This window comes from Chiloscyllium plagiosum, unplaced genomic scaffold, assembly GCF_037043375.1.
Source record: "Chiloscyllium plagiosum isolate Xiang-an unplaced genomic scaffold, Cpla_swu_hap1 HiC_scaffold_48, whole genome shotgun sequence".
Lineage (NCBI taxonomy): Eukaryota > Metazoa > Chordata > Chondrichthyes > Orectolobiformes > Hemiscylliidae > Chiloscyllium > Chiloscyllium plagiosum.
The window spans coordinates 45,179,812-45,192,317 of NW_028270186.1; the positions used below are offsets into that span (position 1 = coordinate 45,179,812).

At 47.3% G+C, this 12,506-nt stretch overlaps 1 long non-coding RNA gene across 5 annotated transcripts in view; it reads left to right on the plus strand.

Annotated features, from left to right (window-relative positions):
• The window catches only part of LOC122546204 (uncharacterized), a 77,830-nt gene that overhangs the window by 31,881 nt on the left and 33,443 nt on the right, over positions 1-12,506 (plus strand). For 4 of the 5 annotated variants that reach the window (XR_015754904.1, XR_015754905.1, XR_015754906.1 and 1 more), the window contains one exon: positions 6,550-7,862. The exons of the other annotated variant lie outside the window; for it this stretch is intronic. This is a non-coding gene — a long non-coding RNA (uncharacterized LOC122546204). Of the gene's footprint in view, positions 1-6,549; positions 7,863-12,506 lie in introns of those variants that run through there. 5 annotated transcript variants of the gene reach the window in all.

Sequence of the window (12,506 nt, forward strand, 5' to 3'; positions counted from 1 at the left end):
GGTTCAAATGTTCCAATACTGGCACCACAAGGTAAAACTTTTCTGAACTCTTGCAAGTTTCCCAACATCTTTCCTGTAACAGGGAGACTGGAATTGAAAGCAGTCTGGGGATTCCAAAAGTGGCTGAGCCAATAAACTGTACAACCGAAACATGATCTCCCAACTCCAATACTCAATGTACTGCCCAATAACAGCTAGCATACCGCACACCACCTTCACCGACCTGTCTACCTTCAACCACACTTTCAAGGAACAATCAACCTACACTGCATGGTCTGTTTGTTTGTCAACACTTCCCAGGAACTTGCCATTAAGAGGTTGAGTCCTATTCTGGTAACATCTTTCTGAAATCATGGAGACCACAATTGATTGCAGTATTCTAAAACTGGCCTCACCAATGCCCTATTCAGCCACAACGTGACCTCCTAACCCCTATACTCAGTGACAGAATCCCCACAGTGTGGAAGCAGGCCTTTCTGCCCATGAGACCATACCAAACATCGGAACAATATTCCACCCTAACTCTGTAACCTACCATTATCCAAAGCTAATCCATCTAAACTGCATGTCTTTGGAATTGTGGGAGGAAATTAAGAGCACCCAGAGGAAGCCCACGCAGACACACGGGGAGAATGTGCAAATACCACACAGACAGTGGAATCAAACCAGAGTCCATTTATTGACCAGCACATTCCATTAAAGGTCAGTGTCCCAAATGCCACATTCAGCACCTGATCTCCCTGAAACTCCACTTTCCAGGAACTATGCAGTTGTTCTGAGCCCTTCAGAGGAAATTTAGGTGAGGACGAGAAAACACGAACAGGGTTGAGTTGTAGAGAGTTAAAATAACTCTCCATCTTCCCCCTCTCTGTTCCCCCCCGTCTCCCCCCACTCTGTCTGGTTCCCCCCCTCTGTCGGTCAGTCCTTTGTCGGCTCCCCCACCTCGTCGGTCGTCCCTCCCCCGTTGGTCTGTCCCACAATCTGTCGGTCTGTCCCCCCATCTTTTGCCCCCTCGGTCTGTCCCCCCTCTGTCAGTCGCCCCCCTGTCGGTCGCACACCCGTCTCTTTACCCCCTCCATCGGTTGCCCCCCCTCAGTCTGTTCCCCCTCTTTGTCGGTCGCCCCCTCTGATCCCCCTGTCTGTTCCCCTCCTCTCTATTCCCGCTTTCTGTCCCCATCCATTTCTGTGCCTCCCCTCTCTATCCCCCCTCTCTCTCCCCACCCATTTCTGTCCCAACCCTCTCGATCCATCCACCCTCTCCTACCCTCCGCCCACCCCCTCTCTGCCCCCTAGTTCTGTACTCCCCCCTCCGCAGGGAAAATATCTTGTCTATTTACCCTATCCATGCCCGGCCTGATTTTAAAAATCTCTTTCAGGTCACCGTTCAGCCTCTGACGCTCCAGCGAAAACATCCTATCCAATCCTGGCAACATCCTTGTAATTCTTTTCTGACCCCTTTCAAATTTGAGAACATCCATCTGATAGAAAGGAGACCAGGATTGCATGGAATATTACAAAAGTTGCCGAATCAATGTCCTGTACAGCCCCAATATGACCTCCCAACCGCTACACTCAATGCTCTGACCAATAAAGGCAAGCAGACCAACTGCTGCCTTCACTATCCTATCTACTTGCTACTCTACTGTCAAGGAACGATGAACCTGCACTCCAAGGACTCTTTGTTTAGCAGCACTCCCCTGGAACTTACTATAAACTGTATAAGTCCTGCTAAAGTTTGCTTTTCCAAAATGCAGCAGCTTGCATTTTTCTTAACTGAACTCCTCCGCCCATTCACCCTTCTGATCCAGATCCCCTTGTACTCTGAGGTAATCTTTTTCACTGTCTGCTACACCTCCCATTTTGATGTCATCTGCAAACTTACTAATAATACATCTTATGTTCACATCCAAATCATGGATATAAATGGCGAAAAGTAGTGGATCCAGCACCGATCCTTGTGACACTCCACTGGTCACAGGCCTCCAGCCTGAAAAGCACCCTCTGCCTTTTACTTTCAGGCCAGTTCTGTACTCCATGCGATCTAACCTTGCTGACCAGTCTCCCATGAGGAACCTTGTCAAACACGTTACTGAAGTCCATGTAGATCATGTCCATGCTCTGACCTCAGCAATCCTCTTTGTTACTTCTTCAAAAAAAACTGAGTCAAGTTCATGAGATATGATTTCTCATGCACAAAGCTGTTATTAGTATCCAGGATTTAACTCTGTACATTGGGGTCTGCGTTGCCCAGTTATAGGTGTTAATATTCTGGATGAAGTTCAAGTACACCAGCATTTTGTCAGTGAGTCTGTATTGAGTCCTGTTAATGTCACCAACACAGGTGAGTTCCTTTAGAAAGGCAGTCCCTGTATCCCTTGCCCACCAGGAAATAGTGTAAGTGTCCTTACCTCTGGACTAGGAGGATCAGGCTCAGAGTTGTGTAAAAGCATCTTTGAAGAGGCTGATTAGTAAACCTGCCCAAGCCACCAGGCCATGCTGTCTCCCAGCTGTCCCTGCCTGAGCCTCTAAACAGAACCTTCCTGTAGTTTCTCTCCTGTCAGACTCTCCCATTGCTCAGTTTGTCCAGGATCCCCTCTTGCTGCTGCACTGCTCCTGTCGCTCACTGACATGTCCATCCCCCAGTGTCCTCCACATTCATTCACTGTTCACAATCCCATTGACCCAGTCCTCCAGCCACGCCCCCTCCACTCGAAAGAGACGGCTCAGTGGTTAGCACTGCTGCCTCACAGCATCAGGTACCCGGTTTAGATTCCGGCCACGAGCGACTGTCTGTGTGGAGTTTGCGTGTGCTCCCCGTGTCTGAGCGGGTTTCCTCCCATAATCCAAAGATGTGCAGGGCAGGTGAATTGGCCATTCTAAATTGCCCACAGTATTAGTTACAGTAGTTAGTGGGCATGGGTCTGTGTAAGTTACTGTTTGGAGGGTCAGTATGGACTTGTTTGGCCGAAGGGCCTGTTTCCATACTGTACGGATTCTGATATATTGGGCAGCAGCTGCTGTCAATCACCCGGACTCCTGTATGATCGGGAGCACGTGCTGTAGGAGGGGAGACCAGTGCACGGTCGCAGTGCTGGCAACTGTGGGAGTATGTGCAGTCTTGGTCAGTGCCTGGGAACGAGGCTGTGGGTGTGAGGAATGAATGTATCATTAGCAGTTTCATCCCTCTGGGAGCAGGACCCAGGGGAATGGCCCCTTTCTTGCTACCCTGACATGTGGTCAGACTATCAGTGGTGCAGCGTTTTGCAGAAAATGATCAGAACTCTTTTGTGAAGATTCAGAGTTGTTATGGAAAGGGACAAGGATGGGCCTGCAATTAGAATTCTAATTTGGCTCATTTTAGTAAGATGGGTCTTGGCCAGAGTTGCAGGAAGCAGTGTATGCAGGATGGTTCTCATCAGGAGCTAGGAAACTGAATTCGAAGAGAGAGTGTGTGAGAACTGGGTGTGGAGGAAAGGAGTGGGGGATTGGTTTGGATTTCAGTTCACAGAAGAGAGAAATTGTGAGACTGAGGCTTAAAGCTTTGGAGGAACAAGGAAGCTACAGTTTAATACTACAATTGTCTTATGAATTTCCATCCTGTATTAACAGTGGTAACTTGTGTGCTCTGTTGTAAGGTACTGAAAGGGTGGATTTGCAGATGAGAAATTCAAATTGAACTTCGTGTTCAGATGTGATAGTTACTTGATCCGTGCCGCTCTGAATATCATTGGCTTTTTCATCTGGAAGGAAAGGTGTGCATTCTGTCCATGGGTGAATATCCCAAATGTCAGTGTGACTGCAAAAGTACTGAGACACAGCCAAGTCCATGTCAGCATGGTGACTGGGGAGAGAGATTCCATTTGCTTTTGAAAGTCTGGAAAATCATGGCACATTTCCCAGGAACAATTGAGCCACAACTTTGCTTTCTAGAAGGACAAGTCTTTAATTAAGAATGCAACCAGAAAGACACAAGGATACCTGCACCATGGGAAACACTATGAAAACGGGATTGTTGTAAAGGAGTTCATTCTCGATCATGGATTGTAATCCATTGACATTGTCACGTCGGTTCCAGCACTGTGGGGAAATTGTGTTGCATTATTTTCAGTACACAACATACCTTACATAAGGGCATCAGTTTAATTTAGTTTCACAGCTTTTTAACAGGTGCAGAGAAGGATCAACTCTATATATGACAGGTCCATTCATAAGTTTGATAACAGCACGGAAGAAATTGTTCCTGAATCCATTGGTGCGTATTTTCAAACATTTGCATCTTCTGTCCGTTGGAAGACATTGGGAAAGAGCATTGCGGTGAGGGGAGGGGCCTTTGATTGTGTTGGCTGCATTCCTGAAGCAGTAGGAGTCCGAGTCCGAGTCAATGGAAGGAAATGTGATTTGCGTGATGGATTGGGTTAGGTACACGCAACTCTGCAATTTCTTGCAGTACGGCCAGAGCAGTTACCATACAAAGTGTCTGGATAGAATGTTTTCTGTGGTGCAATGTTAAAATTGGTCAGAGTCATTGCCAGAATGCTAAATTTTCTTCCCCGTCTGAGGAGGCAGATGCATTGATGTGCTTACTTGGCTGTAGAGTTGACATGGATAGACTGATTATTTGTAATATTTATTACTGGGAACTTGAAGCTGTCCATCACCTCCAACTCAGCACCAATGACAGAGAGCAGTGTGTGTCCTTCAGTCCAATACCTGAAGTCAATGGCCAGTTCCCAATGCTGAAATTGAGGGAAAGATTGTTGTCTTTACACTATGTCAGTAAGCTCTATTTCCTGTAGGAGAAAGTGAGGACTGCAGATGCTGGAGATCAGGGCTGAAAAATGTGTTGCTGGAAAAGCGCAGCAGGTTAGGCAGCATCCAAGGAACAGTAGAATCGACCTTTCGGGCATAAGCCCTTCTTCATGAATGAGGAGGGTGTGCCAAGCAGGCTAAGATAAAAGGTACGGAGGAGGGACTTGGGGGAGGGGCGTTGGGAATGCGTAGTTTGAAGGAGGTTAAGGTGAGGGTGATAGGGCGGAGAGAGGGTGGGGCGGAGAGGTCAGGAAGAAGATTGCAGGTCAAGAAGGCGGTGCTGAGTCTGAGGATTGGCACTGAGATTAGGTGGGGGAGGGGAAATGAGGAAGCTGGAGATATCTGCATTCATCTCTTGTGGTTGGAGGGTTATTAGGTGGAAGATGAGGTGCTCTTCATCCAGGCGTCTGTTGCCATGGACTGGTGATGGAGAAGGCCAAGGACCTGCATGTCCTTGGCGGAGTGGGAGGGGGAGTTAAAGTGTTCAGCCACAGGGCGGCTGGGTTGTTTGGTGCGGGTGTCCCAGAGGTGTTCTCTGAAATATTCCGCCAGGAAGCGGCCTGTCTCCCCAATATAGAGGAGGCCACATCGGGTGCAGTGGATGCAGTAAATATTGTGTGTGGAGGTGCAGATGAATTCATGACGAATATGGGAGGATCCATTGGGACCTTGGAGGGAAGTGAGGGGGAGGTGTGGGCGCAAGTTTTCCATTTCTTGCGGATGCAGGGGAAGGTGCTGGGAGTGGAGGTTGGGTTGGTGGGTGGTGTGAAATTGACGAGGGAGTCGCGGAGGGAGTGGTCTTTCGAGAACGCTTGTAGGGGAGGGGAGGGAAACATATCCTTGGTGGTGGGGTCTGTTTGGAGGTGGCAGAAATAACGAAGGATGATACGATATCTGGAGGTTGGTGGGGTAGTAGGTGAGGACCAGTGGGGTTCTGTCCTGGTGGCGATTGGAGGGGCGGGGTTCAAGGGCAGAGGAGCAGGAAGTGGAGGAGATGCAGTGGAGAGTATCGTCAATCACGTCTGAGGGGAAATTGCGGTCTTTGAATGAGGCCATCTGGGTTGTTCGGTATTGGAGTTGGTCTGCCTGGGAGCAGATGCGGTGGAGGTGAAGGAATTGAGAATATGGGATGGCGTTTTTACAGGGGGCAGGGTGGGAGGAGGTGTAATCTAGGTCGGTTTTAAGACCTACCCACTATCGTGGTGTCATTAGTAAATCTGTAAATGGAGTGAGAGCTGAATTTGGCGGTACACTCAAAAGAGGGTAAGAAATATTGAAGGGGGCTGAGTACACAGCCTTGAAGGGCATCAGTATTGCGTATTATTGAAGAGGAGGAGTTTCTAGCTATCCTCATTCATTGTCATGTGCAGGTCAGAAAGTTAAAGATCCAGTTCTCGTTGTGAGGAAAGTCCTAGGACTCAGAAATGTCGATGACTCTTGTTGGCATGAGGGTCTTCAAGGCAGAGCTAAAGCCAATATACAGAAGTCTGATGTAGGTGTCCATGTTATCCAGATGTTCCAAAGAGAAGTGCCAGAGAGATGGGGTCTGCATAGATCTAGTACGATCGTGGCGAATTATCGAGGACCTGAGCAATGTGGGAGTTAATGTTTGCTATTCCTAACCTCTTAAAGCACTTCATAGATGAGATCGGTCATGATTGTATTAAAAATCGGAGCAGAGTCGAGGAGCCGAATTCCAGATTCATGTTCCTATTTCTTGTGTTCATCTGTTCCTCATAGCTCACAGGGAAACATGTAAATGAATGGTCCTGGCAGACAATGAAGATCCACACACACAAATCCCATTTCTCGGCTATCAGCCCATCGTCCAGATGATTTCAGCAATGCATGGGATTATTGAAATACCACATAGGTAATATGAATGCTTATGGTTCAAACTTTCTTCCTAGTAATGAGAGTGTGTGAGACTTTACGTTTTTCTGGGTGCATGGTAGCAGACTGTAAAATGAACCTCAGCAGGAACTGCAAAGAGGAGGATATCAGAATAAGGAGCACAACCAGTCCAAGAGCTGCAAATGTTGTTAGGAAGAGGACGACCTGCACAAGAACTACCCAAGACAGGGGAGGGGGGGCCTGGGAGTGAGGGTGTCGATCCAATATTACCAGACGTGTGAACGTGAGTTGATCACTCAATGAATTAATTAACATTTGATGAAGAAATGTATCTGACTCTGTCACTGTCAGTCCCTCATTTTTTAAACTGATATAATACCGCCCTCTGCTGGCCTCCCAGTGTCACTGTACAAGCAGCAGATTTTTTTTTCTCTCTGGGACACTTTGCTCCTGTCCCTGTACATTCTATTATTTCTGACATTCTCACAATGCGCTGAATGACGCAAAGGCGCAAGCGGCTGCGCAGTGACGTCACAAAAAGAATGGCCACAACCAGCGGGGAAAGTCTGACACCGAGGAAGCGAGAGGAGGCAACAGGTGACTCGTGCCAGGGCCGTGAGCTGAGGGAGAGCGATCCCCTCTGGCCGCCACGAGAGGAACCAGCAACCACTTTCTGAATGAAAGCAACTAGTTATTTTTGGAGAACTACATCGTTTATTCTTATTTCCGTAACAAGGCAGCACCCACCCCCTGAAATACTTCAATACTATAGTACAGGAAATGTATCAATGTTAGGAACCACAGAACGATGAAAGGGTTTAACATTGTTGCTTGGACAGAATTTCAGCAGTGGCCCTGTTTTCTGCCTCCCTCCATTTTCAAATCGAAAAGTTACATTTGTTGCTTCCGAGTTTAAATGAACCTTCTCTGAATTTAATGAAGGAAAACAAAAGAAGTGGAGAGCAATAGTGATAAGGGGATTGCATTGTTCGGGCATCAGGCAGATGTCTGTGACAGTGCAGATGCGACACCAGCTGGCACGCTGCCTCCCTGGTTGCAGAGTCTGGGATGTCACTGAGTGGCTGAAGGACAGTCTGAAAAGGATACTAGCAAATATAAGATGTGGCAACGGATGGAGCCTTGAAAACAGTATATCGGAAGCTGTGAGATCAATTGACAACACAGGGTTAAATACAGAGAGGGAGAGAGAGAGAGTGGAAGGGGGAGAGCAAGAGGGGACAAGAGAAGGGGAGACACAGGGGGCAGAGAGAAGGGGAGGGGAGGCTGGGGGAGAGATGGGGCAGAGGGGGGGGCGAAAGAGGGGAGTGAGATAGGGGAAAGGGGTGAGAATGATAGGGGAAAGAGGGGGCGAGAGAGAAGGGAGGGGGAGAATGAGAGGGAGAGAGAGATGGGGAGAGATTGACACACGGAGTGAGGAGTGAGAAAGAGAGGTAGAGAGAGGGGGGAATGAGAGGCGGTAGAGGGATGGGGTCGAGAGAGGGAGAGAATAACACGGGGAGTGAGGGGTGAGAGAGATGGGGAGTGAGAGGAGGAAGTGTGGGGGGGAGTGAGGGGGGAAGAGAAAGACGGTAGAGAGATGGGGGAGAGAGAGGGGGATGCAGAGAGGGGGGAAACAGACAGAGGGATAGAGAGAGGCGGGAGAGAGAGTGGAAGGGAGAGTGGGAGAGCGAGAGGGGACGAGAGAAAGGGAGACAAAGGGGGCAGAGAGAAGGGGAGGGGAGGCTGGGGGAGACAGGGACAGAGAGGCGGGCGAAAAGAGGGGAGCGAGATATGGGGAGAGGGGTGAGAATGATAGGGGAGAGAGGGCGCGAGAGAGGAGGGTGGGGAAGAATGAGAGAGGGGAGAGAGTGGGGGAGAGAATGACACGGGGAGTGAGGTGAGAGAAAGAGGGGGAGAGAGATGTGGAGAGAGGGGGGAGTGAGAGGCGGTAGAGGGATGGGGTCGAGAGAGGGGGGGAGAGAGGGAGAGAATAACACGAGGATTGAGGGGTGAGAGAGTGGGGGAGACAGAAGGGGGAGTGAGAGATTTGTCTGGGGGGGAGTGAGAGGGGGAATGATAGGGGTAATGAGAGGGGGAGAGAGAGGAAGTAGAAAGATGGGGTAGAGAGGGGGAGAGACAAGGTGGAGAGGGGCGAGAGAGGGGGAAAGTGGGGAGAGAGAGGGGGGCGTGTGAGAGAGGGGGAGAGAGCGGAATAGAGAGGGCGAGAGAGGGGAATAGAGGGGGCGAGAGAGAGGGGGAGGGAGAAGGTGCAGGAGAGAGGGCAAGAGTGCAATGAAGAAGGGACAACAACACTGGCCTTGCCAGCAGTGCTGACATCCAGTGATAAACAAAATGTTGAAAAGCCTGACCCGTCATCAGTCTGCTACAGAACCCTGAGCTCCAAACCTAACAGCACGCGAGGGTTGATATGTTCATGTTTACCCAGCAGACTTCAGTGGCTCAAGGCAGCTCACCACCGTGACCATTTCGAGAATGAGGGAAAGGTAACAAATACCAGCATTACCGGAAACATCTAAATTCAAAGAACGAATTTAAAAATCTGAAACAAAAAAATCAAAATTGACTTCATTCTACTAAATCCACAACAGTGTTATGGGGAATGATGGTGTGAATACCTAGATTCTGGACAACAGGGTCACTGCAATGAGAAAAGACTCCGGTTTTCCTCCCTTCTCTGGAAAGGATTACTGGAAGGAGCTGCACATTCTAACATCACATTTTTGAAAGGCTATTCAGCTTCACATCGCTGCATAGGTCAGCGCCTCCCTTTTTCTGGGGCTCCAACCAGGCCAGCTCTGTTTTGGGCTTTTCCTTCAAGGCTTGTCCTCGCAGCCTAAGGAGTGACACCTGGTGCTGTGCACGCAGCTCCTCCTCCTCCATGTACTGTTACACCATCTCCACGGTGAATGGAGAGAAACTGGCTTGTCTCCCCGAGAAGGGCATGCTCAAATAATACTGGACAGTTAAAGACAGGAAGACAAACAGTACACAGTGAAGTGAGCTGCTTCCCCTGACTCAAGTAAAACTTGCTCAGTAATCCACGAAAACACCGGACTGAGTGCAGACAACAGCAACACTTAAAAAATAGTTGGAGTATCATCAGACATGCTAATCATGCTGCATCACAAGTGATCCCATCAAACTATCCCAATATTTATCAGGATTAGTAAATGTTGGCTGTGTCATTTCATCATCTGTGAAACACATTAAGACCGGCGAAGTCCTTCATACTGATAATTTTCTGGCCAGGACTCCAGTCACTAATTTGCTGCCAGGTTCTGACAAATAACCAGAAACACAACAGGAGTTGCCCTTGCAGAGAATAAGGGTGCCACGGTTACATCATCATCAGAACACGAGGAGGCTATTTAGCTTCTTGAGCCTATTCCACCATCCACCCAAATCATGGTAATCTTCATCATCATGACAAATCCCTGTCTTTGTCTCATAATCCTTCAGTATTTTCATTCAAAATCTACCAACCTCAGATTTAAAACTCGCAAATGATTTCCAATCAATCGCTGTTTGTGGAACTTTATCAAACTTTATCCATTTCTGTGTATAAAAGTGTTCCCCGTTATCACACCTCAATGTTCTGACTCTAACACTTTATCTGTTTAATCTTTCTTCTTAAGTTAAGCCTTGGAATCCAAGTATCACTTCAGTAAATCTACACTGCACTTCCACTCAGAGTGATACTCTCCTTAAGCCATGGTGCCCAGCCCTGTCAGCTTGGTCTAACTAGGTTCTGATTTGCTGATGCACGACGTCTCAGCCTTTGGTTTCTAGTCTTCGGTAGAGATCAATGTCAACATTCCACTGGCCTGTTGATCACTTTTCTGAACAAGTTTGTGACATATTCATAAACTATACAGCTGGATCAATCCCACCAAGTTTGTTTGGACTCCACTCTCTCTCTCTCTATTTTCACAATCAAGAAACATTTTATTTTGATCCAACCACTCACTTGCCGACACAAACTCATCTGTCGTTATTTTCATTTACTGAATCTATCAAGATTGCTTTCTACTGCTATGCTTCATCTACCTACACTTGAAATCGCTGTAATCTGTAGAGTGGCCCCAAATTTTGATTGTGGCTTTCCTTTCATTATGAATAGCGAATAATTAGGGCTCCAACCTCGATCCTTGCAGGATATCACTAACCATATCCTTCCAATTAGCATACCCCTTATTATCTGCACAAATGTCTCTTGTTCAAATCAAATTCCTCTGCAAACACCCCCTTTCTTTTCTATCTTATTATCACCTTTAATGGACAGTAGAAAAGTGTAAATTCAGGAACATTCTTAGCAGTCAGATTTAGCTTGTGTGTACCTGATTGGGTGAGCAAGGAATCCCAGTAAATATTAATCTTTGTCTTCACTGCATGGGAACTCGATCACAAAGATTAACAATGTGAAATATTTATCCTTCTTCAAGATTTATAAACTCTGGGCACATTATTACTGAGTAGTACTCAATTTTTTTTCAAAAACTCAGGCCCTGCCCAACTGTTGGCTCACACCCGTTACACCATATGGTCCTCGTCCTCTCCATCTGAATCTCCTGGCAAGATACCTCGAACATGGAGAGGACCAACTATTCCAAGCACTGAGATCCCAGTAATTGTTACCACCACTCACCCTAATCCATTGGAGAGGCCATTGGTCCAGCACTATGTCCTCATCTGAGTCATCCTGCTGGCTGCGTTTCCTCCCCATATTAAAGCGGTTATGGCTCTCTGATGGCAGAAGGGAATGGAAGGATTTCTCTTCAATCTTTTGTCATTGACTCGTCGAACTTAAGGGAGTACTCAGTGGCAACAGAAGCAGAGTCTGGAGAGACAATAAATGATTGATATTTTTCTTTGTTATTTTCCATTGCTCACTGAAAGGTTTAGAACTTGAACTTCAAATTTAGGGCTGAGCTAGAATCCTTGGATTAATCATCTGCTCAAGGAGGTGATTAATCCAATATATTCTTCTGCTTTAACATTCTAACTATAGTCCCATTCCAGTTTAGCGAACTACTACCTTATACCCTTGTAACTGCCTTTAAGTTTAGATACTAGTTGAAGAACCAAATTCCTCACCCTCAAGCTAAATTCTATCATGCTGCATTGCATCTTACCAAAAGGGTCTTTTACTTTGAGCTCATTAATCAATCACATTATCAGGTCTAAAATAGCTGTTCCCTGATTGGTTCCCGGGCATCTGTTCTGTGAAATTGCACAGAGCAGTCTACCTCAAATAGCTTCAGAAGGTAACATAAGCTGAGTGCGCAATACAATTTTAACTAACAGAGAACCCTCTGAATACCAGGATTCTGTTAGATCCCCCAAATTACTCAGAGCATGGAATCCCTACGTTGTGGAAACAGGCCCTTCAGCCCAACAAATCCACACCAACCCTCCAAAGAGTATCCCAAACAAACCTATTCCTCAACGTTTACCCCTGATTAATGCACCGAAACTGTGCATCGCTGGACACTATGGCAATTTAGCATGACCAATTCACCTAACCTGCAGTTCTTTGGATTGTGGGTTCGCAGCCCTGCTTCGCAGTTGCTTCATGAAGTCTGAATGTTGCTGCCTCTATTAGTCCAACAGCACTGTCACTGACCCAGGAGCTGTCCCCCCAGATCGGTTTGTGGCAGTCAGAGATCCTGCTACAACCTGCGCACATGCCAACCCAGTCATCTCAATCAGAAAGAATTAGTACAGCACAGAATAGAAGACCAGTTGGATCACATTGTGCTTTTGAAATCAGAGGCCCCTATTCAACCCATCACAACTGTGCCACCTTTTTAAAATAGCTATTT